We start from the raw sequence: 25,416 nt of genomic DNA on the forward strand, positions 1-25,416 counted from the left end.
AGGGGCTGTTGCCGCCGGCCTTCACCCCCTCACACTCTCCCACGGGGAACTAAGGAAGGGACAGCTGGCAGGTGGCAGGGGAGCATATTTAAAGCTCCAGACTGACCCATTAAAAATGTATCCCTCATGCAAGACCGGATTCAGACATCTAGAAGCCCTCAGCGAGAAAATACGGTATGTCTCCCTCCTTCTCGCACCATGTGATTCATAATAAAACACAGTGCTAAACCCTAAGATAAATATTAGAAAATCCAAAAAGGTACTGAGTTGGTTTTTAGGTTTTACCCCACGATGTTGACATTTTCAATGCTTTAAGCAATCAAATTCTCTCTCTTTATTCTTTTCTTTTTGGTGTTCCAGGTTTCTTGGGGCTGTAAGCACGTGTTTGGTGTGCCAGTTGTTAATTTAACCCCTGCTCTGATGTAAGAGGGCAAGAATATTGACTTTTGAGTAATGACTCGATGGGTCTTTTTTTTTTTTTTTTTTACTTCCCTCCCATCTGACCTCTCATTTTGCAACAGAACGCTCTTGCCCTTTCACCTACAAACAGCTTTTCCTTTTGAGACATTTGTCCTCCTTAAGGATGAGCAAGCTTCCTTTTGTTTTGTTTTGTTTTTTTAAAGATTTTATTTATTTATTTGAGACAGAGAGAATGAGATAGAGAGAGCATGAGAGGGAGGAGGGTCAGAGGGAGAAGCAGACTCCCCGCCGAGCAGGGAGCCCGATGCAGGACTCAATCCCGGGACTCCAGGATCATGACCTGAGCCAAAGGCAGTCGCTTAACCGACTGAGCCACCCAGGCGCCCCCTTTTGTTTTTCTGTGCCTCTAAGGGAGAGGGCTCCAGGGACTAATCTTGAGGCCAAGCCCACAAGAGGATAGAGCAGGTAACACCTACAACCCTCTTTTGTCTTCCAGAGTCAGTGAATGTGGAGCGGGCAGCAAGATTAATGTCCAAGTCTTCAAGGTGATTCTGATAGTCTCTGAAGTTTGGGAATCATTGTTTTATAGAAGTGTTTTTTCATACTGTGGTAGGGGATTCGAGCCTCAATCAAAAGCCTAGGGTGTTTGTTAAACATTCTGCCTCCTACCCCAGACCTACTGAGCCAGGATCTGTAGGGAGACCCAGGAGCCTGCATTTTTAATACCCTTTTTGAGCCCCTGTAGTGCTCACATAGCACTTTCACATGTTCCTCACATTTCAGCCTCACAAAAGTCTGGAAACCCATCTTATTAATGAAGGAACAGCCTCAGACAAGTTATGGGATTTGCCCATATGGGTAAGCAGCAAGTTATGCAAGACTACATCCTAGAGGCATGACCTAGGTTAATTACCTAATTTCTCTTTGCCTTAGTTCCCTCACCTATAAAGTGGAAATAATAATAGTCCTCCGTGCTCTAAATAAAGGGCATATGGGTGTTCACTGTACTTGTTTTTCAACTTTTCTGGGGCTTTAAATGTTTCAAGAGACAAGGTAGAGGAAATAATGTAGCAATGAAAGAAAATTATTGGACCTGTAATCATATACAATGTAATGTAAATGAAAGAAACTGCAGACAAGTAACACTGTACAAAACAAGCAAACTAAGTTCTGCTGTTAGAAGTAAAGATGGCCATTGCTTTGGGGCCTGAGGAGGACTAGTGACTGGATGCGGCCGGCGAAAGCCCTTTGAGTGATGCTAAGTTTTTCTTTCCTTTTTTTTTTTTGACGGAGAGTAGGAGAAAGCACATACCATACACCGGGGCCGGCGGTGGCGGGGGGGCGGGGGGCAGATAGATAATGAGGGGCGGGGGCAGAGGGAGAGGGAAAGAGAAAGAGAATCCCAAGCAGGCTCTACGCTCAGCACGGAGCCCAACGCAGGGCTAGATCTTACGACTCTGATATCATGACCTGAGCTGAAATCAAGAGTCACTTAACCAGCTGAGCCACCCAGGTGCCCCACTGCTAACTTTTTTCTTGTGCTGGGAGCTAGTGACATGTTTGTGCTCTTTTTGTGAAACTTTATTAAACTTAAATGAATTTATACTTTGATATATGTATCATATATTAAACCTATATATTTTTTGCATGTATGTTCTACTTCTCTAGGTAAGTTTTGAAAAGTTGAGAAAAGAAAAAAGATGTTTTGCAAGGACTAAATGAATCAATACACTCAACAGAATAATGCCAAATACCTAGAAATGGTAGCTATTATTGTTTTATAACCACACCCAGAGCTCTTTTGTCCAAGAGAGCCATGCTGGGCCCTGGGCTGAAGAGAGCTCAGCTCACAGGGGAAGTAGAAGGGGCTCCAAAGGACCAGCAACAACCCAAGCCCTGCCTCCTCTTCCTGAGCAACAAACTGGGAGACCCTGTGGACAAAGAAAACTATCCCAGAGTTTGTAGCAGCTCAGCCTTCTTTGAGTATATAATTGATACAAAGTAATAGTGAAATAGCAAGGAAAAAAAAACCTGGCAATGAACTTTCCTCTTCCAAAGTCAGAACAACAGGTTCTGGGGCACCTGGGTGGCTCAGTCGTTAAGCGTCTGCCTTGGGCTCAGGTCATGATCCCGGGGTCCTGGGATCGAGCCCCGCATCGGGCTCCCTGCTCGGTGGGAAGCCTGCTTCTCCCTCTCCTGCTCCCCCTGCTTGTGTTCCCTCTTTAGCTGTGTCTCTCTGTCAAATAAATAAAATAAGGTCTTTAAAAAACAAAAACAAAAAACAGGTTCTCTCCCTGGCTTATTCTCTCCACTCCAGGATGCTCCAGCTACATCCACCTGCATTGACTCCACCATGCAGCCCTCTCTCCCTCCCAGCCCTCCCTCTTTGGACATACCCTCAGTCTCTCGCCCATCTGGCAAACTACTCACTCTGTGCCACACAGCTCTTCTCTTTGAGGTCCTCCTCAGCCCCAAGGCCACAAACTTGTAAATGGCAGAACCGAGTCTCAAATCAAGTAGGTCTGGCTCCCAAATCTATGGTGTGTGCTCTTAGGCAGTGAATACACCTGACCTTCATAGGCCTCAATGCCTATATGAAGGAGTTAGATGGTATCTAGCATTCCTTCCAGCTGTATTGTCTTAATACAAAAAAGAACAATACATTGTTTATGTGTTACAATGTTCTTCCTATAAACATTATCCCAAACCAGACAGGTGCCTTTTCCTTATTCCCTTATCATAAGACAGCCCAGCCAAACACAGGAGAAAAATACTATGTTTTTTTCTTTTCATCTGAGCTGGAAATTAGATAAAACTGCTTTTCTCATGAACCAGAGACAAAAATAATGGGTCACAACTAATGAGTCAGGAGGCCAGATGATTTCTGTTTTGACCAGTTCAAACTCCATGCAAACTGGTCACCAGCAGGAAGAATTTCTCGGATAACCCAATTCATCTACTTTCCTAATCGTGCCCAAACTGCCATTCTTCTTTTATTCCCTTCCAAATACCTTGGAGAGGAAAAGGCAGCTCCTCTTTCACATGGCCTTTGTCTTGACTTAGTTTCCAAACAAACCAACCTCCTTATCCTTCTCAAAGGATTTCATATTTAGCCTGCCAGGGCCCCTTCTCTTCTCTATTTGAATAGATAAGTAGAAGCATACAAAAGATAGATCTCACCAAATTTCAAATCCATGTCTTGTCTAATTTATTTCTTTTCCCTCCATCTTATAGCTAGTTATAGGTTTGAGATTTCATAAACTGAAATTATCCTGGGGGTATCACAACTTCATGTATTTTTTTTCTATTTTAGTGAATGCAATTATTTTTTTAAAGATTTATTTTTTAGAGAGAGAGAGAGAGAGCGTGAACATAGGCGTGGGAGAGGCAGAGGGAGAGGGGGAGAGAGAATCTCAGGCAGACTCCATGCTCAGTGCAGAGCCACACATGGGGCTCGATTCCACGACCCCAAGGTCACAACCTGAGCCAAAACCAAGAGTCAGTTGCTTAACCAAATGAGCCACCCAGGCGCCCCTAAGTGAATGCAATTATTAAATGAATTCATAATATAGCTTACTTTTTGTTATTTATTTATATCCAATTTATTCCCTATCACACACAAAGGACTTAGATTGCCTCTTGCCTCAGAAAACGCATAGATTATAAGAAGAATAGATTTTATTTTTTGAAGATTTTATTTATTTATTTGACAGAGACACAGTGAGAGAACACAAGCAGGGGGAGTGGGAGAGGGAGAAGCAGGCTTCCTGTGGAGCAGGGAGCCCGATGTGGGGCTCGATCCCAGGACCCCGGGATCATGACCTGAGCCTAAGGCAGACACTCAACCGACTGAGCCACTCAGGCACCCCAGAAGAATACATTTTAAATAGGTGAGAAAAAGAAGGCAAAGAATACAGTGAAGCTTACTGTTTTCATATTATCATCATCAAATCAGGTAATTAACATTCACAATAGGAGAAGCTCAGTGATTAACAAGGATGAAGAAACAGATCCTAAAATAGTAATCTATTGTATTAAGATAAGGTGCTACACTAGAGCTTACCAATTATAATAAGTTCTTCTGTGGTTTCTTACTATAGCATGAGACTGTGGCAAAAATAAGTAAACAAACAAACAAACATACAAACAACAACAAAAAAATTGACTTTGAAATCAGAACCCTGACTTTTCCCCTCCAGTTTTATTGAGATACAGTAGACATATAACATTGTGTAAGTTTAAGGTGTACAATGCAGTTATTTTATATACATATATATGGAAAAAGGATTACTACAGTAAGGTTAGTTATCATAGTATATAGTGACAATTTGTGTGTGTATGTGATGAGAACTTTTAAAATCTACTCTCTACAACTTTGAAATATACAAAGCAGTACTGTTTACTATAGTCATCATGCTGTATATTACATCCCCAGAACTTATTCATCATATAGTTGGAAGTTTGTACAGAGTTCCAACTTGGAATTTATGTATACTGTGTGATAACAATAACACCTACCTCGAAGGATTATTGTGCAGAAAAATAAGACAATGAGTATAAGACCCCAAACATAGCACCAGGCAAATAATAGGTTCTTAGCTAGTGTCATTGCCTTTCTCCTTTTAATTTCATTTTGTTCACAGAAAATAGAGCTAAGTAAAATTCAGGTGATGAGAATGAACAGAATTTTGGAGCAGAAAGAGATCCCACTGATGGTCCCATCCAGTGAGTCCCTGTGTGCATGACAATGGCCTGGGGCACTTTTTAAAAATAAAGATTCTGGGCACCCAGGTGGCTCAGTCGTTAAGCGTCTGCCTTTGGCTCGGGTCATGATCCCAGGGTCCTGAGATGGAGCCCCATATCGGGCTCCCTGCTTGGCAGGAAGCCTGCTTCTCCCTCTCCCACTCCCCCTGCTTGTGTTCCTGCTCTCGCTATCTCTCTCTCTGTCAAATAAATAAATAAAATCTTTAAAAATAAAAATAAAGATTCTGGGACCTCATCCCCAGAGATTCTTTTTCACCAAATTTAAGAAATAGTCCAGGGGGTACCTGAGTGACTCAGTCAATCGAGTGTCTGACTCTTGATTTCGGCTCAGGTCATGATCTCAGGGTCATGGGATGGAGCCCGACAATGGGCTCCTTGCTCAGGGCAGAGTCACCTTGAGATTCTCTCCCTCTCCTCCTGCCCTCTCCTCCTGCCCTCTCCTAGCTCATGCTCTCTCTCTCCCTCTTTCTCTCTCTCAAATAACATAAATAAGTAAATAAATAAATAATCTTTAAAAAAAAAAAAGAGGAGCGACTGGGTGCCTCAGTCCCAGCGTCCCGGGATTAAGCCTCATATCAAGCTCCATGCTCAGCGGGGAGTCTGCTTCTCCCTCTCCCTCTGCCCCTCCCCCCCGCTTGTGCTCTCTCTCTCACATAAAAAAAATAAATAAAATCTTAAAAAAAAAAAAAAAAGTCCAGAAACATTTAAAAAGTAGCTCAGGTCATCCTGATGCAGGTAATCCAAGAAAAGGGAAACATACTGCATTCCAGCCAGACTTCTAGGGGACAAAGCAGCTGAGTGATTTGCCTAAGGCACCATAGCTGGTAGAGTTGAAACCAGACCCTGAGATGACTGGCTCCATGGCCTCCCCACAATATATACAAAAATATAACTCAAGGGGCACCTGGGTGGCTCAGTTGGTTAAGCAACTGCCTTCGGCTCCAGTCATGATCCCAGGGTCCTGGGATCGAGCCCCGCATCGGGCTCCCTGCTCGGCGGGAAGCCTGCTTCTCCCTCTCCCACTCCCCCTGCTTGTGTTCCCTCTCTCACTTTGTCTCTGTCAAATAAATAAATCTTAAAAAAAAAAAAAGTCTGCCCCAAACACACATACCCCCCCACACACACACACCCCGTATACTACCTGTGTGTCAGTCTCCAGGCTTAATCAGTTCCCCAAGGACATCAGACCTGTGGTGACCACATTTACATCTTTTTTGCTCTTTCTCGGGAATTAAGAATTGTAATCAGGTCATTTTAATTTGTGGCCACAAAGCCCAGAGGACAACCATAGAATTCCAGATCAGGAAGAAACCCTACTGATATCTATCTCACTCAGTGGGTCTCTGTGCCTCTGTTGCATGAAAATGGCCTGAGGCACAGATCTGCAGCCAAGCACCTTCTCCTCAGATGGCTGCCTCATCTTTTGTTGGAGGCCAAAGCTGTGGCCTGTCACCCTTGGGAACCTGTCCTTGTGGCCTGCTTTCATTTTTAAGATGCCTGATCCTTCCGTTTCTCTGAGTCTTCCTATTAGGCAAGAGCAAAGTAGGAAGTAGGGGCAGGAAAAGAGTGATTTGTTTCTGGTTTTTGTTTAAGTATGTTAATTTTGGAACGATGGCTGAGCCAAAAGTTTCAGGAGTGACTTAGCCATTATATTCACCCTCGTTCTACATCCTAGCTCTGGAATGTGATTTGGCAAAAATTCTTTTCCTTGCCTGGCTTCTGACAAAGCTAATATTAACAATCCTTTTTTTTTTTAAGATTTTATTTATTTACTCATGAGAGACAGAGAGAGAGGCAGAGGGAGAAGCAGGCTCCCAAGGAGCAGGGAGCCCGATGTGGGACTCGATCCCAGGACCCCGGGATCATGACCTGAGCCGAAGGCAGAGGCTCAACCGTCTGAGCCACCCAGGTGCCCCTAATATTAACAATCCTTAATGACTCACCAAACAACTGAGAAAGTTAGGGAAACATGACGTTACCAATCACTGCCAGGGCCACTTCCAGAATCATCCCACTCTCTGAACTGAAGAATGACACACTCTCAAGGTGAAGTTCAATTTGTGTCATCCAAGGATGAGTCATTCCTTTTATCTGAGCCAATTATCTAAAGTTTTACATTCAATTCAATATTTTATTACAGAAAAATCCAAAAAGCGGGGGCGCCTGGGTGGCTCAGATGGTTAAGCGTCTGCCTTCAGCTCAGGTCATGATCCCAGGGTCCTGGGATCAAGCCCCGCATCGGGCTCCCTGCTCAGCGGAGAGTCTGCTTCTCCCTCTCCCACTCCCCCTGCTTGTGTTCCCTCTCTCGCTGTGTCTCTCTCTGTCAAATAAATAAATAAAATCTTAAAAAAAAAAAAAAAAGAATTCAGAGTTGACCTTCTAAAATTTAAGACCATATTGGGGTTGAATAATCCTGATGTCATTTTAACAGATCTGTAAAAACAAACAAACCAAAATCAATCTGTCTTTGATGATCCTCAACTGTTAGAACACTGAAATAAAAAAATAAAAAAAAAAGTATGTGACATAAAGTTATGCTGGTGCACATCTCTGAGAGCTACATTGCTTTTCCAAGACTGCAGAAATCTTCATGTTTGGCTTTAGCAAACTAAAACCACTCTAATCTACTGTCCCAGGAGAAGGGGAAGACAATGTTTCTGAAACTGAGATACAGATCAGTTAGCTACCACCATGCACCTCCCCTTCACCATTTACACTCATTACTTAGATCCTGATTAGATATAACAGGATGGTAATGGAATATGGACTCAAAAACACTGCTCCCCTCTCTCCCACATTAAGGGGCTTCGGGCTGGTTTTACAGGTTGAAAAATACAATCTTGAAAATGTAGACAAATAATTAAATCCATACGTACCTAGGTAGTATACAGCTGAATTAAATTGAATGTCATACATGTAATACATGCTGGTGTTTTATTCCTCTTTCCACTCTGCTCTTCTTACAGATTTTCTGCTTCTCAAAATCATCCTCTCAGAGTTGAGAGGAAACCACATAGCACTTAGCTTGATGAATGTTTTAGATAAGGAGGAGAGTTATTGGGAGGGAGAATATGTTGGAAATAAATGGGATTTCCTTTTTTGAACTATCATTTTATTTTTGACCAATAAAGACTATGATCTTACCATAAAGTTTTGTTTGATTATAAAAATAATTTATGAAAACATGTAATATATGCCTCTTGAAGAAAAAATTTAAATATAAACACGAATGAAATAATAATCACCCATAACTCTATCACCTAGAGAGAACCACTGGTAATATTTTGGACTATAGCATTTCTGTATTTGTTCTTCGTAAATGTATTTATCTAATCTTATACTTTCATAAAAGTAGGTTTATATTATCAGTATTATTTGGTAGCTTGCTTTTTTCAGTAAATGTATGGTGAACATTAAATTTTCTACAGTTGTGTGTCCAGGTTGGCTGTTTACCCGGTTACCCATTTACCCGGTTACCCACATGACTCCAGTCTGAGTAACAGGATTCTTTAGTTGAATAAATCTCTCTGAAGACAAAAGACTTACAAACACTCAAGGAGGAAATAAAGAAACAACCCAGGTTGAAGTTTAGAGGATAGAAATATTAAAGCGTCTTTTCTGTTCAAACTAAAGCAATTCTAACCGAGGTCCAAGGACTTTGGTCTGTGAATCAGCGTAAAGCTCTTTTTTAAACATAACCTCCCTAAAAAAATGTAAGTAAAAAAGAATGCCATTTGAACAGAATGTGTGTTTAAATAACCAAAGCAAACTGATTGTTTATCTTCTCAAAACTTTCATAAAGAAACATTATAGCTCTCAGGGTCTCTATCCAGAATATAAAGATACAGATATTTAAAACACCCAAGGTTGTCATTAGGATGAATAAAAATAATCCATGGTCAACTGTATTTTTTTAAAGATTTTATTTATTTATTTATTTGAGAGAGAGCAAGCACAAGCGGGGGTAGGGGCAGAGGGAGAAAGAGAGGCAGACTGCCTGCTAAGCAGGGAGCCTGACACGGGGCTCCATCCCAGGATCCCGAGATCCTGGCCTGAACCAAAGGCAGAGGCTTAACCAACTAAGCCACCCAGGCACCCTGTGGTCAACTGTTTTTGAAAAATACTAATAATATAGCAATTCTGAAAAAAAAAGAAAGGAGAAGAAACATCGTAGCTATCGCTAAGTTAAAATAAAAGGAGGAAGGAAAACTTTCTCATATAAGTATAAAATGTCTATTTATTGAAAGTTTGTTAAAGTATGGGTATTTTAAAGGGAAATATACCAAAATGTTAATTATAGTTATCATTTGGTGGGAGGATTACAGTTCTTTTTTTCATACTGTTTATCTCTGTTCTCTAAAATGAACTATATTATAAGAAACTAATTAATTAATTCAATGAACTATATTACCTGTGACAGAATAAAAAGGTTTTTTTTAATGAAGATTTTTATTAGAGTGTACTTACTGCTCAAAAACTAAATACCTAGCCATAGGAGTCATTGATGATTGTTAAATTGTACCTAGCAACTTGGTTACAGAAAGCCAGTAACTGGGTACAGCTCACCTGTTCTAGGAAATCCACCTGTGAACGTTACACATGTACCTGAGTCAGGAAGTCCCATAGTGCTTGGAGATGGCCAGTTAGGAAGTCTCCCATCGCTTCTTGGCCTTTTGGCTAAGATCAAGTGTAAGAAGTCTCAAAATCGCAAGTCTGATTCATGAACCAAGGCATATTCTCTCAAATGTTCTGAAAAAGTTTGGTGTGGGAGCACAAACTGAGCAGAGGTGGCAGCAGGATCACAGGACCCGTTCCTAGTCCCCTTTTAGGTCTCTATACCTGCCTTTTCCAAGCAACACGCATTCCCAACCAGCCAGCACCAACCTCTGGAACTGCTTGGTGGCGGGGCATCCCCAAAGGTACAAGGTTTCACTTCCAGGAGAAGTCTCTCAACCAATCATTTCCTTAAGAATTCTTAAGTCTCAGGCGCCTGGGTGGCTCAGATGGCTAAGCGTCTGCCTTCGGCTCAGGTCATGATCTCAGGGTCCTGGGATCGAGTCCCGCATCGGGCTCCCTGCTCCTTGGGAGCCTGCTTCTCCCTCTGCCTCTCTCTCTCTGTCTCTAATGAATAAATAAATAAAATCTTTAAAAAAAAAAAAAAGAATTCTTAAGTCTTGGAGCGCCTGCGTGGTTCAGTTGGTTAAGCGTCTGCCTTTGGCTCAGGTTGTAATCCCAGGGTCCTGGGATCAAGTCCTGCATCGGGCTACCTGCTCAGCGGGAAGCCTGCTTCTCCCTCTCCCACTCCCCCTGCTTGTGTTCCTGCTCTCGCTGTCTCTCTCTCTGTCAAATAAATAAATAAAAGCTTAAAAAAAAAAAAAAGAATCCTCAAGTCTCTACTCCAGGGTATCTTTGCTAGGCATCTAAGACATGTCTCCTTCCCTTCATGTATTTGTAAGAACTTCAAGGATCCTGGGGCAGAAGACACACACAGGTCATCATGTTCTTGACAGCTCTCCAACAGGTGAGCAAGCACATATTTGGGTCATAACTCATAACCAGTTACTTTATTTATTTATTTAATTAATTTTAGAGAATTCTTATTAGGGAATTCTGTAACTGAAGTAAATTTTAACATATTCAGGGCTCAGTCAGTTAAGCGTCTGCCTTCGGCTCAGGTCATGATCTCAGAGTCCTGGGATCGAGCCCTGCATCGGGCTCCCTGCTCTGTGGGGGGCCTGCTTCTCCCTCTGCCTGCCCCTCCCCTGCTTGTGCTCTCTCCCTCTCTCTCTGTCCCTCTCTTAAAAAAAAAATAAAATAAAATCTTTAAAAAATTTTTTAACATATTCTTGTTAAATAAATGATCTGGCTACCTAACTCATAACACAATTTCCTATGAAAGATAAAAATCAAGAACTGAAGAGCATTTCCCAGAAAAGGAGTAGGGGCGATTTTATCACATTCAATCTGCCTGTCTTTCTCTCTTTTACACACAAACATACACGTAGCTTAATACCTATAGTCCAAATTACCAAGGAATCTCAGTTTGCAGTGAAATTTATTTTTTGTCAGAGATATCATGTGTTAAGGCACACACAATTTGCTTCAAAATCACAAAGTATGTTTTTTTGTTTTGTTTTGTTTTGTTTTAGAGAGAGTGCACAGGGAAGGGGAGGCAGAAGAAGAGGGAGACAAAGAATCTTTTTTTTTTTTTTAAGACTTTATTTGTTCATTTGACAGAGAGAGAGATGGAGAGAGAGGGAACACAAGCAGCGGGAGTAGGGGAGGGAGAAGCAGGCCTCCTGCTGAGCAGGGAGCTGGATGCGATGGGGCTGGATCCTGGGATCACGACGTGAGCGGAAGGCAAAGCATAAGGACTGAGCCACCCAGGTGCCCCAGAGAAAAAGAATCTTAAGCAGGCTCCACGCCCAGCATCAAGCCCAACTTGGGGCTCGATCTCATGACCCTGAGATCATGACCTGAGCTGAAATCAAGAGTCAGATGCTTAATCAAGTGAGCCACCCAGGTGCCCCACAAAGTACGCCATCTTGAGAGACATATCAAATAACTGGCAATAGCAACTTGAGGTAGGTGGTTAGGGATGGAAAAAAAACTCCCACTTTTTTTTTTTTAAGATTTTACTTATTTATTTGACACAGAGAGAGACCGTGAGAGAGGGAACACAAGCAGGGGGAGTGGGAGAGGGAGAAGCAGGCTTCCCGCCAAGCAGGGAGCCCGATGCGGGGCTCGATCCCAGGACTCTGGGATCATGACCTGAGCCGAAGGCAGATGCTTAACGACTGAGCCACCCAGGCGCCTCCAAACTCCCACTTTTGTATTACATATTTTTTTTAAAACATTTGAAAATGTGTAATGAGCCTGTATTTCTACTTTTGTAGGTATAAAGCATAAAAGAAAATTTAAAGACCAAAAGCTTCATAATGTGAGTAACAAGGGAAGGATGTCCCCTCCCACCATTCCCTTTTAATATTGTACTGGAAGTTCTAGCTAATACAATAAGACAAGAAAAGGAAATAAAAGGTAAACAGTTTGGGAAGGAAGAAATAAAACTGTCTTTGGGGCGCCTGGGTGGCTCAGACTTCAGAAAGAAGTCTGCCTATCTTTGAGAATCCCTAATACAATCTTCAAGCAGCTGTGGGGTCCCTGAAAAGACTTGGCAGCTCCTTACCAATCCTCTGAATCCATAGGAAATTGGGCAGACAGAAATCCTGGAAAAAGTAGAAGCCCACTAGACTTCCTTTTCCTGTGACTCCTTGTCTTGGGTCTGCAGGCACTATCCTCCTCCTGCCAGAATGAGCAGTTTCCTTCAGGTCCTTGCCCATATCCTCCAGCAACCACCACCACAATCACCACCAATAGCCCACCCCTCATCCTCCAGTTTTGGTTTATAGTTGATTTTCCAGGTCTCTCAGAAAATAGCTAATGGCTGTAGGGGTCCAATCTAGAACTGACTGTTGGCAATGACATACCTCATGCTTAGTCAGACACGTGTTAAAACTGGACTGTTAAGAGGGTACCTGGGTGGCTCAGTCAGTTACGCATCTGACTCTTGATTTCAGCTCAGGTCTTGATCTCAGGATGGTGAGTTCAAGCCCCACGTTGGGCTCCACACTGGGCCTGAAGCCTACTTAAAAAACAAAAACAAACAAAAAACCTGGACTGTTAGCTAGAGTTCTCAAAATGTGTAGATGAACAGTGTTGCAGATGAGGTAAGGAACCTCTGTGCTCTTAAGCATACAAATCAATTAGCACAATGCATATTGCCAGGGAGCCAAGGATACATTTTCCATGACACCCGAAAGAACAATACATGTATTCAAGGAGGCCCCGCCATGCAACCAATGTAACAGATGGAAAATTCACGACCCCTATTCTTGGAGAGCTCCAAATACAGTTAATGTCTGAGGATCCTGACGTTATAAAGCGGCAAGGTAATATTGCTCCTTCTGTGTGTGTGTGTGTGTGTGTGTTTGCGCACGGCACATGCGTGCACAAGCACTTGTACAGATAAGGAACAGATTCCTGCTCATCACCAGTTTGGTTACATACACAGCTCCTTAGACGTTCTTCATTTCTTCACCAAACCAAGTTCTGCCTCTCAAGCTCTCACTTTCCTTTGGCCTTTCTTGCTTTGGTACTCTCCTATTCTCCAGCCATACTTCCTATCTTGAGGGATATATGAGCAAGAGGTAAGCGTTATAATGATCAGGTCAGCTTGCCTATGAGGGTTGCTTCCACAAGACTCGGCTTTTCATGTTGCTCAAAATCCCTTCCACCATCCTTATACTGTAGCCCTTCCTCCATGCATCATTTCAGGGCCAACCACTCCTAGAACACTGGCCCCTCAAGGGTTCTTGCTTTCTTTCCCAGCCAAGCACACTTTAGGAAGGAAGCCCTAATTGTTCTGACAAAACATTCTGTCCATTCAGAATGAACTCCCCGTGGAATCCTGGGAACTCATGCCAACAGCCTACCAGATTGCTGCAGGCCAATTCCAAGAAGAGCCTAGAAAAGAGCCTGCTGATTCTTCTGCCTCCTCCCTACCCTATGTTATATGGTGTCGTGCTCACAGCTTACAATGTCTCCATTCTTCTGGTGACACCATTTCAACGAACTTACACAGCTTTCTTCTTAGACTAGCATTTGTGGGTTTATGACATCCTCTGCCAAACCATAAGGGTGATCTGCAAATAGTAGTTTTTCTGGCCTGTGTACATTCCTAGAATCTCTAAATTGGCCAGCATAATTACAAACCCCAGAACATTAACAAGGACAATGAAAAGTGGGGATGAAGAATGGTAAAGGGCAAATTATTAACAAAGAACAACAATAGGGGGGCGCCTGGCTGGCTTACTCAGTAGACCATGTAGTGCTTGATCTCAGGGTCATAAGTTCAAGCCCCACATTGGGCGTAGAGCTTCCTTAAAAATATATAAATAAATAAAATCTTAAAAAAAAAAAAAAAGAACAACAAAAGAAACCATGGGCAGCATGGCCTTAGCTCAAACACATCGGTGCATTTCAGAACACAGGGGGGCCCTCAGTCAGTTGCTCCTGCAGGTGGAAGGACATCAGAGAGGCATATCTCATGGCCACCCCACTTAGCTTCCTCTTCAGGGAAACAGACCAAAATCGGTACTCACCTCCTAGGGCAGCTGTGTTGCTCAGAGGAAGCAGTGTTTATGAACACTCTGTAAACTGTAAGGTATGTAATATGTAAACCATTAGTTACACAGGACTCTGCCCCAATCATGAGGTGCACCTCTCACTTCTTAGCTCTGTCGGCCTCCTTTAATGCAAGTCTGCAGCAGTGCGGTCTACCTCCAGTCTGCCTCTGAACCCCCCATTCTTTTTGTTTTTCCTGAAGATTTTAGTTATTTATTTTTAGAGAGAGATAGAGAGTGTGAGCAGGGAGAGGGGCAGAGGGAGAGGGAGAGAGAGAATCCCAAGCAGACTCCGTGCTGAGCACAGAGCCCAATGTGGAGCTTGATTCCAGGACCCTGAGATCATGACCTGAGCTGAAATCAAGAGTCAGATGCTTAACCCAGTGAGCCACCCAGGTGCCCCTGAACCCCTCATTTTGGGGCTACCCAACCTAGTTACTTCCTGGGCCCAGCCCTGCCAGGAAAACAGGAATGGAAAATGTAGACCTTTGGCTCATAGTCAAAACATCCTCAAATAGACCGAGGAGCTGGTTGCTGACAGGTCAGTCAGTCCCACAATGCCCCACTTCATGCAGCTGGACATTGACTTCTTTGCTTCCATGCACAGCAAGTTCTGTAATTTAACACTTATTATACTACTTGGAAAGAGACTGTTAGACTTGGAGAGCTCTACATCTGTTTTTTATTTATTTTTTAAAGATTTTTTATTTATTCATTTGAGAGAGAGAGAACGTGAACGAGTGAGAGCAGGGGGAGGGAGAGGGAGAAGCAGATTCCCTGCTGAGCAGGAAGCCTGATGCAGGACTCTATCTCAGGACCCCGAGATCATGACCTGAGTCAAAGGCAGATGCTTAACGGAGTGAGCCACCTAGGTGCCCCTATTTTATTTATTGTTGAACAGGTAATACATACATATAATCTGATACACAAAACTTACAAAAGGGAATTCAGTGAGAAGTCTCCCTTCCATTCTTGTCCTCTAACTACAAACTTCCCCATCCCCACCCCAGGCCACCAATGTTATTATTTTCTCGTGTATCCCCTCAGAGATATTTTATGTATATTTATGCTTATGATTTCTAAAACTGCTAAGAGAAAGTCCCTTAGAGTGTACCCACTGGTCAGACTAGGTTAACATTATTTAGCTACATCTACTCTGTTCTAATTTACCTCATTTTTACCTTATGGAAACCGTGAGAGGTAGGAAGCATACTTTTTTCAATATTTTTTTTTAAAGATTTTATTTATTTGAGAGAGAGAGAGAGCACATGAGAGGGGAGAGGGTCAGAGGGAGAAGCAGACTCCCCACTGAGCAGGGAGCCTGATGCGGGACTTGATCCCGGGACTCCAGGATCACGACCTGAGCCGAAGGCAGTCGCCCAACCGAGCCACCCAGGCACCCCCTTTTTTCAGTATTTTATTATGAAGATTTTCAAACATGCAGGGAAGCAGAAAGAACTGCTCAGTGAACATCTGTACGTCCATCACCTAAATTCTACAATCTAATTCTACAATTTGCTGTATTTGCTTTAGTTATCATTGCCAGTGTATTGCTGGGGAAATGGTCAGATGGTCCACGTAGCTTAATAAAAGTCACACTGTTGACGATGCGTGTCATCACACTACTTTGCTAGGGGATAAAGGTGTCAATGGTTTTTGCAAAAGCCTCATCTGCCATCTCTCCTCTCATGTACTCCTTTTCTAGTCCAGCATTTCAAGCAAAGTCCAAAGAGATTAAAGTTCCCCTGGTTGTCTGAATGTGGTCTGCAGATAAGCCCCAGAGAACACAAGTTCTCTTTTTCCCTCATCATTTCCCTACCCTTTGGTAGCACGTGGTGCTACTATTCTTCCCCACAGACTTTAACCTCTTGTAGCTGACTTCATTCTTTCAAAAGTGCGGGAGCTTTTCCACATGTGAGAAAAGCAGACCAGGGAGACCAGCAGACCCATCCATTTTCCTTCATGTCAACAGCCTACATGGACAGCTACTGTGGTTCATGGACCAGCAGCATTATATCATAAATATCCCCTCTCAGACCCATGCAGACCCAATGACTGACAACCTTCATTTTAATGGATCACCAGGTGATTCCTATGCACATGCCAGACCACTGCGCTCTCCCTTCAACCACAGTTCAAAAGGAGGCCAATGTAATTTGCCAGATAAATCCCAGGTGAAAATAAAGAGCAGTTAATAACATTTATCTTAAGAAACACATTTTCCCGGGTGCCTGGGTGGCTCAGTCGGTTGGGCATCTGCCTTCAGCTCAGGTCATGATCCCAGGGTCCTGGGATTGAGCCCCACATCGGAGCCTGTTTCTCCCTCTGCCTGCCGTTCCCCCTGTTTGTGCTTTCTCTCTCCCTCTCTCTGATAAATAAATAAATAAATATTTTTAAGATTTTATTTATTTGACAGAGAGAGAGACAGTGAGGGAGGGAACACAAGCAGGGGAGGTGGGAGAGGGAGAAGCAGGCCTCCCGTCGAGCAGGGAGCCCGATGCGGGGCTCCATCCCAGGACCCTGGGATCATGACCTGAGCCGAAGCAGACGCTTAATGACTGAGCCACCCAGGCGCCCCTAAATAAATAAAATCTTAAAAAAAAAAATCAGCAAACTATAACCAAATCCTGCCTGCCTCTTGTTTTTTAAAATAAAATCCTATTGGTGGGCGCCTGGGTGGCTTCAGTCGTTAAGCGTCTGCCTTCGGCTCAGGTCATGGTCCCAGGGTCCTGGGATCGAGCCCCGCATCGGGCTCCCTGCTCGGCGGGAAGCCTGCTTCTCCCTCTCCCACTCCCCCTGCTTGTGTTCCTGCTCTCACTATGTCTCTCTCTGTCAAATAAATAAATAAATTAAATTAAATCCTATTGGAACACAGCTTTGCCCATTTGATTATATGTTGTCTGCAGCTGCTTTAATGCTACAATAACAGAAGAGAGCAATTGTTAACCCCTCATCTAGAACCTTGCTATTCCAAGTATGATCTCCAGACCAGTTGCATCGGCCTGCACACATTGTCCCTATACGCACAGAGCTCACGGTGGGAAGGTTGGTTTAGGAGTCATTACCTTGGAGGATTTAATTGGAGTTAGGAGTTGTGTGATATGGCTATGAGTCAAGGAAAAGAGTCCAGAAAGAAGAGAAAGGAGGGTTTGAGTAAACCTCAAGGAAAGCTAGATTTAAGGAGCTGGGCAAAAGAGTCAGGAGAAATCACTGGGAAAAGTACCAACTCTCATTGGTACCAGTAAATCATGACCCATTGACTTTCTAACATTTTTGATGAAAAAATTTGAAATACTCTCTCCTCCAAATGCCTTGAAGAGTTTGCATCTTAGGAATCCAGGACAAAGATACAAGGCAGATATGTTCTTGCTTCTCGCTGTATAAATGCCCCTGTACATACCTCTCTTGACCTTCCTCAAAGCAGTATTTTGAGGACATTAATATTTATTCTTAAAATGCAAACTCCTCCCTAAGAAGAAATGTGCATAATGCTGTTTATCAGATATCCGGAATAATATGGTAGATTCCTTCTCTCATTTAAAGGCATATACAGGGGCCTGGGGGGCTCAGTAGGTTAAGCGTCTGCCTTTGGCTCAGGTCATGATCCCAGGGTCCTGGGATGAAGCTCCGCATTGGGCTCCCTGCTCAGTGGGGAGCCTGCTTTTCCCTCTCCCTCTGTCCTCCCCCGCAACTTGTGCGCTCTCTCTCTCAAGTAAATAAATAGAACCTTAAAAAAAAAAAAAAAAAAGGTGTATACAACTTTTTAAGTTGGCATACATGTCAGGAAAAATCACCATACAACTCAAATGAATGAACACCTTTTTATAATCCTGGTCTGTACGTGCCTTATCTGCAGACAGACTCTTTCTTTTTTCCTTCAGGGACTGCATATTACAGGCAGGAGGAACTCAGAGCAAACTGGACTTCCAGAGGTGCCTGTATTACCGGTTTATAAGAAAAAATGTTATATAAGCACACCTCTGAAATTGCTTTTATCGACTTTCGTTACGTCTTGTTTGAAAGATTTCTTTTTTGAAGGGTCAAGATGGTGAACTAAAAATTGTCAGCCTTTTGAGGGGACCAGATTTCTAAGATAAAAATAGATATTTGGTTTACTTTGTATCATCTTTTTTGCTTCTTTTTTTTACTCAATACATCTTGGAAAAGGCCTACAGAGATCTGCCTTTAACAATCATTAGTTGCTTTGAAGATACAGGATTCTGATTGCCGAGATTTTCCTCAAAGCAATTTTCTAACACATGGCTTCTTTTTTTCCTCCTTATTTCTCTACTATAACCCCGAGTCACTGACCAAGTGTTGGATATTCCAAAGGGAAAGAATTAACAAATATTCTCTAAAATTACAATGTCAGTATCCTAATGTGCTCACAAGAATATTTTTTTAATGGTATATAAACTTTATTTGGATTCCATTGATCTGTATCAATTATCTTTCTAGATCGATGCCGTCTAATAGAAATTTCTGCTAGCAATCGAAATATTCTCTATCTGTGCTAACCATGTACTAGCCACTAGCCACGTGAGGCTATTGAGCATCTGAAATGTGGATAATGTGACTAAGGAACAGAAGTTTACATTTTATTTATTTTTAAATAATAAACCTTTAGCCACTTGTGGCTATGATTATCCTATCTGACAATGCCATTCTAGAGCCTTCCAGCCACACCTGCAAGATATCACTTCATTTATGAAGAGAGTAGCATCACCTGTTACTTGGACCCACCTCATAAACAGGTGATTTATCAAATGCTGGCATTTCTTTTACTCATAAGAAATAGACTATTCATTCAAGGGGTGCCTTGAGATTCTCTCCCTCTGCTCCTCTCCCCTGTGCTCACGTGCGCACTCGCTCTCTCAAAATAAATAAATAAATCTTTTTAAAAAATAGACTATTCAAGGGGCACCTGGGTGGCTCAGTCAGCTGTGTGTCCGACTCTTGATTTGGGCTCAGGTCATGATCTCAGGGTCATGGAATCGAGCCCCGTATTGGGCTCCACTCAGCTCAAAGTCTGCTTGGGATTCTCTCTCTCCCTCTCCTTCTGCCTCTCTGGCCGCTTGTGTGAGGGTCTCTCTCTCTCTCTCTAACATAAATAAAAAATAAAATCTTAACAAGAAAAAGAAATAGACTATTCAGGGAATTTGCAGTCGATGAGGGAGGAGAAGGCAAACTGAGGGCAAAGCACAAGCTGACCCCCCACAAACCCCTCTCCCCACTCTCAGGGGGATCTGTGTGACATTCCCCAGGTGTTCCTGGCTGCCCTAAAACTAAGGGAAGGGTGAAAAAATAACAACTAGCGGTTAACTGATAGAGATCACAGTCCTGCAGGATGTGAGTCTCCATCATTTACAAATGTCTTAGTGATTGACAAGAAAAAAGCAATCTTATCAATCGCCTAACATCTAGAAACTCATAGACTCAATTTCCTGGAGCCCTAACATCACCCTCCCCTCCACAGTGATGTGGGAAACAAAGGCAGAAGGGAATGTAAATAGAATTAAATGTCCTTATAACCTGCAGCCCACTGACAAATATTTGAGGTAGGTAGGCTATAACATTCCTCCAGGAAACTCCCAACCATCTTAATGTTAATGCCTTGCTAGAGGGAAAAGCAATCTTAGCTTGCTAATAGCCAGGCCTCCAGCATCCTGAAAGTCCTTTTGGGTACCTCCCTTTGTCCTTACCTCTCCCAACTCCAAAGTATAGAATCAGTCACTCCTCACTACCCCAGTGCAGCACTCTCTGCTCACGGGTCCTGTCCCCGTGCTTTAATAAAACCACCCTTTTGCACCAAAGACGTCTTAAGAATTCTTTCTTGGCCATCAGCTCTGGACCCCAACAACACTCCAAACCACAACACAATGAACGCGATCTAGGTACCAGGTACCTTAGTAGAACTTGCAAAAGGAGACAGAAATGAAATAGTGTCCTTCACCATTCTCAAGGAGCCTACCATCTATGGGAGGAGAAAAGATTGTTAACAATCAAATGCACTATGTTGAAGATACAGTGTAATCTAAACAGAGACTCAGACCCTGAGGACATAGCTGACGCTGCAGCTCACTCAAATTAGGGCTGGGGCGCGAGGTAGTTACAAGGAAGCTCTCATAAAGGAGGCGGTGCTGATGCAGGGTCCTTAAGAACAAGTGAGGAACAGGGAAGGGAACCGTATTAGCAAAGTGCATGACATGCACGGGGAAAGCTTAGTGTGGTGAGGCTGGGACAGAGGGTACACTGGAAGTTGGTAGGAGGTGAGTCTAGAAAGGTAGATCTGGGAGATCCCTGAAAAGCATGCGAAGGGGCTGAACTAGAACAGAGGTGAGCCACTCCAGTTGTGGAAGGGAGTGAAATGAAGGGGGTATTTGGAGGGGGTGGCAGACAAAGAGGCAGGGACCAGATCATTTCGGCTTGGTGTGATGAGCTCAGGAGTTTAAACTTCATTCTTAGAGCGACACTGGGGAGGCCTTGGAAGAGATTGTTTGGTTTCTGGCAGGAATGTGAAGGATGGATTGCAGAGAGATCGCTGGAGGAATCAAGAAATCTTCAGGAAGGACAGCTATTTTGAAAGAAGAAAGAGCTAGTTTTGTCTGCTCCCATGGAAACCTTGAAGTTTGAAATCTCTAGGGAAAACCAAGTGTTTCTCAGTCTAAAGTTTGTCTATACCTACCTCCCATTGAAGGTCATGGGTAATTCCTGGACCCTCCCTAGAATGCAAACCTATCCTACAGCATGGTTTGACTTTCCTTACCAGTGTTTTGGCCTCTACACAGGACTATGGCACTCACTGGAATGTTCTCAACTAGTAGAGGTTGAGAACTGGTAATATAACCAGTTCCCAGTCAGAGAATCATGACTTTCTGGTAAGTCACTAAATTGGGTTACTTATTCCTCAACTCCGCTTCGCCACTCTTTGGCTAAGATGGTAGAGAGTAGAGGTGGTGATAGGTAGGACAGAAAGACAGAAAGGGCAGGTAAGAAATGACAGTAGCAGTAAATTAGATAGAGGGCTTTGAGTCCCAACAAATTCATGGCAGAGTGGTTAATAGTATGGTCTTCAAAACCAGACCACAGGGGGTCCAAATCTCAGTTTCCCTACTAACAGCCATTTAGTATAGCCTGAAGCAAATATTTAACCTCTGTGCATTTCAGTTTCCTTGCTTACAAAGTGAAGATAATAATAGAACCCACCTCTTATGAGTACTACCCAAAGGGCTTACAGTACCTAGCATATAGTAAGGGCTCAATAAATATTGTTTATTACTATTACCACAGAATGAAAAAGATAAGCAAGTGCTCGGGGCACCTGGGTGGCTCAGTCGGTTAAAAGTCCAACTCTTGATTTCAGCTCAGATCATGATCTCAGGGTCAGGAGGTTGAGCTCTGTGAGGGGCTCGGCACTCAGCTGGGAGTTGCTTGAGATTCTCCCTCTCCCTCTGCCCCTCCTCTCTCTCCCTCTCTAAAATGAATAAATAAACCTGAAAAAGAAAGAAAGAAAGAAAAAGATAAGCAAGTGCTGTTTTCTACGGCTGAGATGGAAGAGTGGTTTTATTTATTTATTTTTTGGAAGAGTGGTTTTAACTTTATTTTTGGGGTTTTTAAAAATTTTTTTAACTGTAAATGCATGTGCTAATAACATTTATGTAGTATTTAGTTGTCTCAAGTATCAATATACAGTATTAAAAAGAATTATTAGGCCCATATACAGTACTATTAACAATTTCAGGGAATCCGGTATCTAGGTGAAAGTTCACAGAGGAGTGCATGTCATTGCAACACAAACTAGACCAAAGTTCAGAGCTAGTTAGAGTTGCTAAGGTATTCATTCATATGACCGGGAAACCTTTGAGCACCACAAGGTGGATGTAAAACTTAACAGGAAATGACTCAAATCTGGAACAAAGTTAGTCCCATGCACAGTGAAAAGTTGTGCAAGAGAAAAATGTTGAATGTTAAATGCCAGGATGATGTGATACATTGCTCAAGATACTGATGTGCAATCTGTCTTTGCAGGAGTCAGATCACTGTCTCACTTTAGAAAAGGTTATTTGCCCTAGACATTTTCAGCCTCTGGGTTACGTCCCGGAGTACATTTGCCTTAAACCAAAAAGCAAAGAAAATCTTTCTCAAGTGCTCTGAGTTTATGAGTTCCCTTTTCTAGACTCTGTCATCAGGGTCATAGGAGTGTGGATGAGGGTTCCCTGAGGAGACTGAGAGTTTATAAATGTAAGAGGTGTTCAGAAGTGATTATGATGAGGGAAACAAAGGCAAAAGAAATGTAGCTTACATTAAAATCTCCTTACAGCTTGCAGCCCACTGAAAGACAGCTGAAACATGCAGAGTGTGACCTTCTTCCAGAACTCGTGGCTGCCTTCGTACCTTTCTGTTTATTTTTTTTTTTAAGATTTTATTTATTTATTTGACAGAGAGAGACACAGCCAGAGAGGGAACACAAGCAGGGGGAGGGGAGAGGGAGAAGCAGGCTTCCCGCCGAGCAGGGAGCCCGATGCGGGGCTCGATCCCAGGACCTTGGGACCATGACCCGAGCCGAAGGCAGACGCTTAACGACTGAGCCACCCAGGCGCCCCGTACCTTTCTGTTTAAAAGGAACCTTATTTTGGCAGCAGCTGGCCCCTCAGGGTCCTGAAAATCTTGCTTCCAGATTCCTTGGAGACTCGCGCTACCCCTCACCCCCACTAATTAAAAAGTACACAGTCACTCCTCACAATCCCAGTACAGCTCTTTCTGCCCACACATCCTGTCCCTTGAATAGGGAAGGGGTGAAGGATAGGGAAGGGGTGAAGGTCTAGGCAAGAGAGAGAGGAGGCCCCTGATTCCCCTGACTGGGTTCTGGAACTATTCCTGGCAAGAGGAGACGCTGACGCAGAGCAGAACAAGAGATAAGAAAACATCCAAGACACCAGAATCTCAAGGCCACAAGCTTCCCAGTCAGTTCTCAAGACAAGACTCCCCTAAAGGCCCTCAGCGGCAACCCATTCCGGGACCCCTCGCACTCTAGAGAGCTTTTTCTTTCCTTTCTGCTCTCACCTTCACTTAATAAACTTTGACTTCACTTCACCCTTTTGTGTCCGCAAGATTCATTCTTCGACTTCATGAGACAAGAACCCTGCCATCCTCCAACATTTACACCTGGAGCTGGGAGCCAAGAGTCACAGGGGTGAAGACATGTTCTCATAAAATCGAGAGGAGTTAAGAAGAATCACCCTCTCGAATCAATCAGCAACATATGGGGAGGCAGTGCGCTGTGGGAGGTCAAGTAGCTTTAAGGTCAGACAGATCAAGGTTTTGGTACCAGCTTTCACCCTGGCCAGTGGTATATATACAAGGTAATTCACTGCAGAACTGTTGATAATAACAAATGACTAGACGTATACTAAGTGTCTCCCAATAGGGGACCTGTTAAGTAAATTATGGTATAATCACATAGAAAGTTATCCAAGTGGAAAAACAAGGTACAAAGCAGTGTATAAAGGATGTTACCCTTTGTGAAAAACACAAAAAGGATGAAACTATGTTCTATTTTATATCTGCTTGTTTAGGAAATAGAATATCTCCGAAAGAATACTCAAGAAACTAATAAGATTGATTTTCAGGGGGAGGGGAAGTGGATGGCTGAGAAAAAACATTTGAAAGAGAAACTTGTCATTTCATTTTTAAACTGCATAACTGTCATCTGTTCAAAAATTAAGACAAAGAATGGTTTTTAAAGAAAAAGTAAGGAGCTATATCTGGAGAAAATTTACAAAAGGAAAAAGAAAACAGCTTTCCTTTTGACTAGTTATGCAAACTTGAACAAGTTATTTCACTTTTACAGGGCTCAGTTGTCCATACGTCTAAATGAGGATAACAATAGGACCTATCACCTAGGTTTGTGTAAAGATTAAATGATCAAATATAAATGTACATTAAAAGATTAAATTTACATTTACATTAATGGTACTGTGCCTGGCACAAAAATACTGGATACATATTAACTGTTAACATTATTATATTTGTTGGGATTCTGATAATGAAGGCTATTGAGAGGTTGCAAAGAAAGAAGATACGGGCTATTCCTGTATAGAGCTTACAGATATGTATATATATATATACACACACACATACATATGTATAAAATCTGTATATATATATATATATCTGTATATATATCATCTGTATATATACATATATCATTTTTCTCTTGCACAACTGTATATATATAAAAATACAGATATATATACAGATATTTATATTTATTTATATATATAACATACATATATATATATCTCCTCACCCCCACCCTGCTGTGTAATCAGTAACTTTATCCTTGCAATAGTTCTGACCAAAAATCTTAGAATCATCCTTGAGGGGCACTGGGTGGCTCAGATGGTTAAGCGTCTGCCTTCGGCTCAGGTCATGATCCCGGAGTCCTGGGATCGAGCCCCGCATCGGGCTCCCTGCTCGGCGGGAAGCCTGCTTCTCCTTCTCCCACTCCCCTTGCTTGTGTTCCCTCTCACGCTGTCTCTCTCTGTTAAATAAATAAATAAAATCTTAAAAAAAAAAAAGAATCATCCTTGAATCCTCTCTTTCTCTCACACCCCACATTTAAACTATTAACTAAAATCTGTTGCCTCTTGGCATTATTATCAAAATATTTCCAGAGGGGTGCCTGGGTGGCTCAGTTGGTTAAGCGACTGCCTTCAGCTCAGGTCATGATCCTGGAGTCCCGGGATCCAGTCCCGCATCGGGCTCCCTGCTCAGCAGGTCTGCTTCTCCCTCTCCCGCTCCCCCCTCTTGTGCTCCTTCTCTCTCTCACTCTCTCTCTCAAATAAGTAAATAAAATCTTTAAAAAAAAAATATTTCCAGAATTCAGACCTTCCTCATCTTTTCTTTCTTTTTTTTAAAAGATTTTATTTATTTATTTGACAGAGAGAGAGAATGAGAGTAGGAGCACAAGCCTGGGGAGTAGGAGAGGGAGAAGCAGGCTTCCCACTGAGCAGGGAGCCCGATGTGGGGCTCGATCCCAGGACCCTGG

General features: G+C 42.8%; 2 long non-coding RNA genes across 2 annotated transcripts; one reads left to right on the forward strand and one right to left on the reverse strand.

Moving 5' to 3' along the window:
• The first annotated feature begins 776 nt into the window (after positions 1-776).
• Positions 777-24,978, forward strand: LOC129046039 (uncharacterized). Its single transcript, XR_008506715.2, has 3 exons — positions 777-965; positions 12,081-12,124; positions 22,687-24,978. It is a non-coding gene; the product is annotated as an uncharacterized LOC129046039 (long non-coding RNA).
• On the reverse strand, positions 2,537-6,747 carry LOC135362769 (uncharacterized). The gene is made up of 3 exons (XR_010407941.1): positions 6,326-6,747; positions 2,851-3,059; positions 2,537-2,656 (listed from the first exon to the last, which is right to left on the reverse strand). It is a non-coding gene; the product is annotated as an uncharacterized LOC135362769 (long non-coding RNA).
• Positions 24,979-25,416: the final 438 nt, after the last annotated feature.

Source organism: Mirounga angustirostris, unplaced genomic scaffold (genome assembly GCF_029215605.1).
Source record: "Mirounga angustirostris isolate CCGP_5_RB_7025 unplaced genomic scaffold, mMirAng1.0.hap1 SCAF_15, whole genome shotgun sequence".
NCBI classification, from domain to species: Eukaryota; Metazoa; Chordata; class Mammalia; order Carnivora; family Phocidae; genus Mirounga; species Mirounga angustirostris.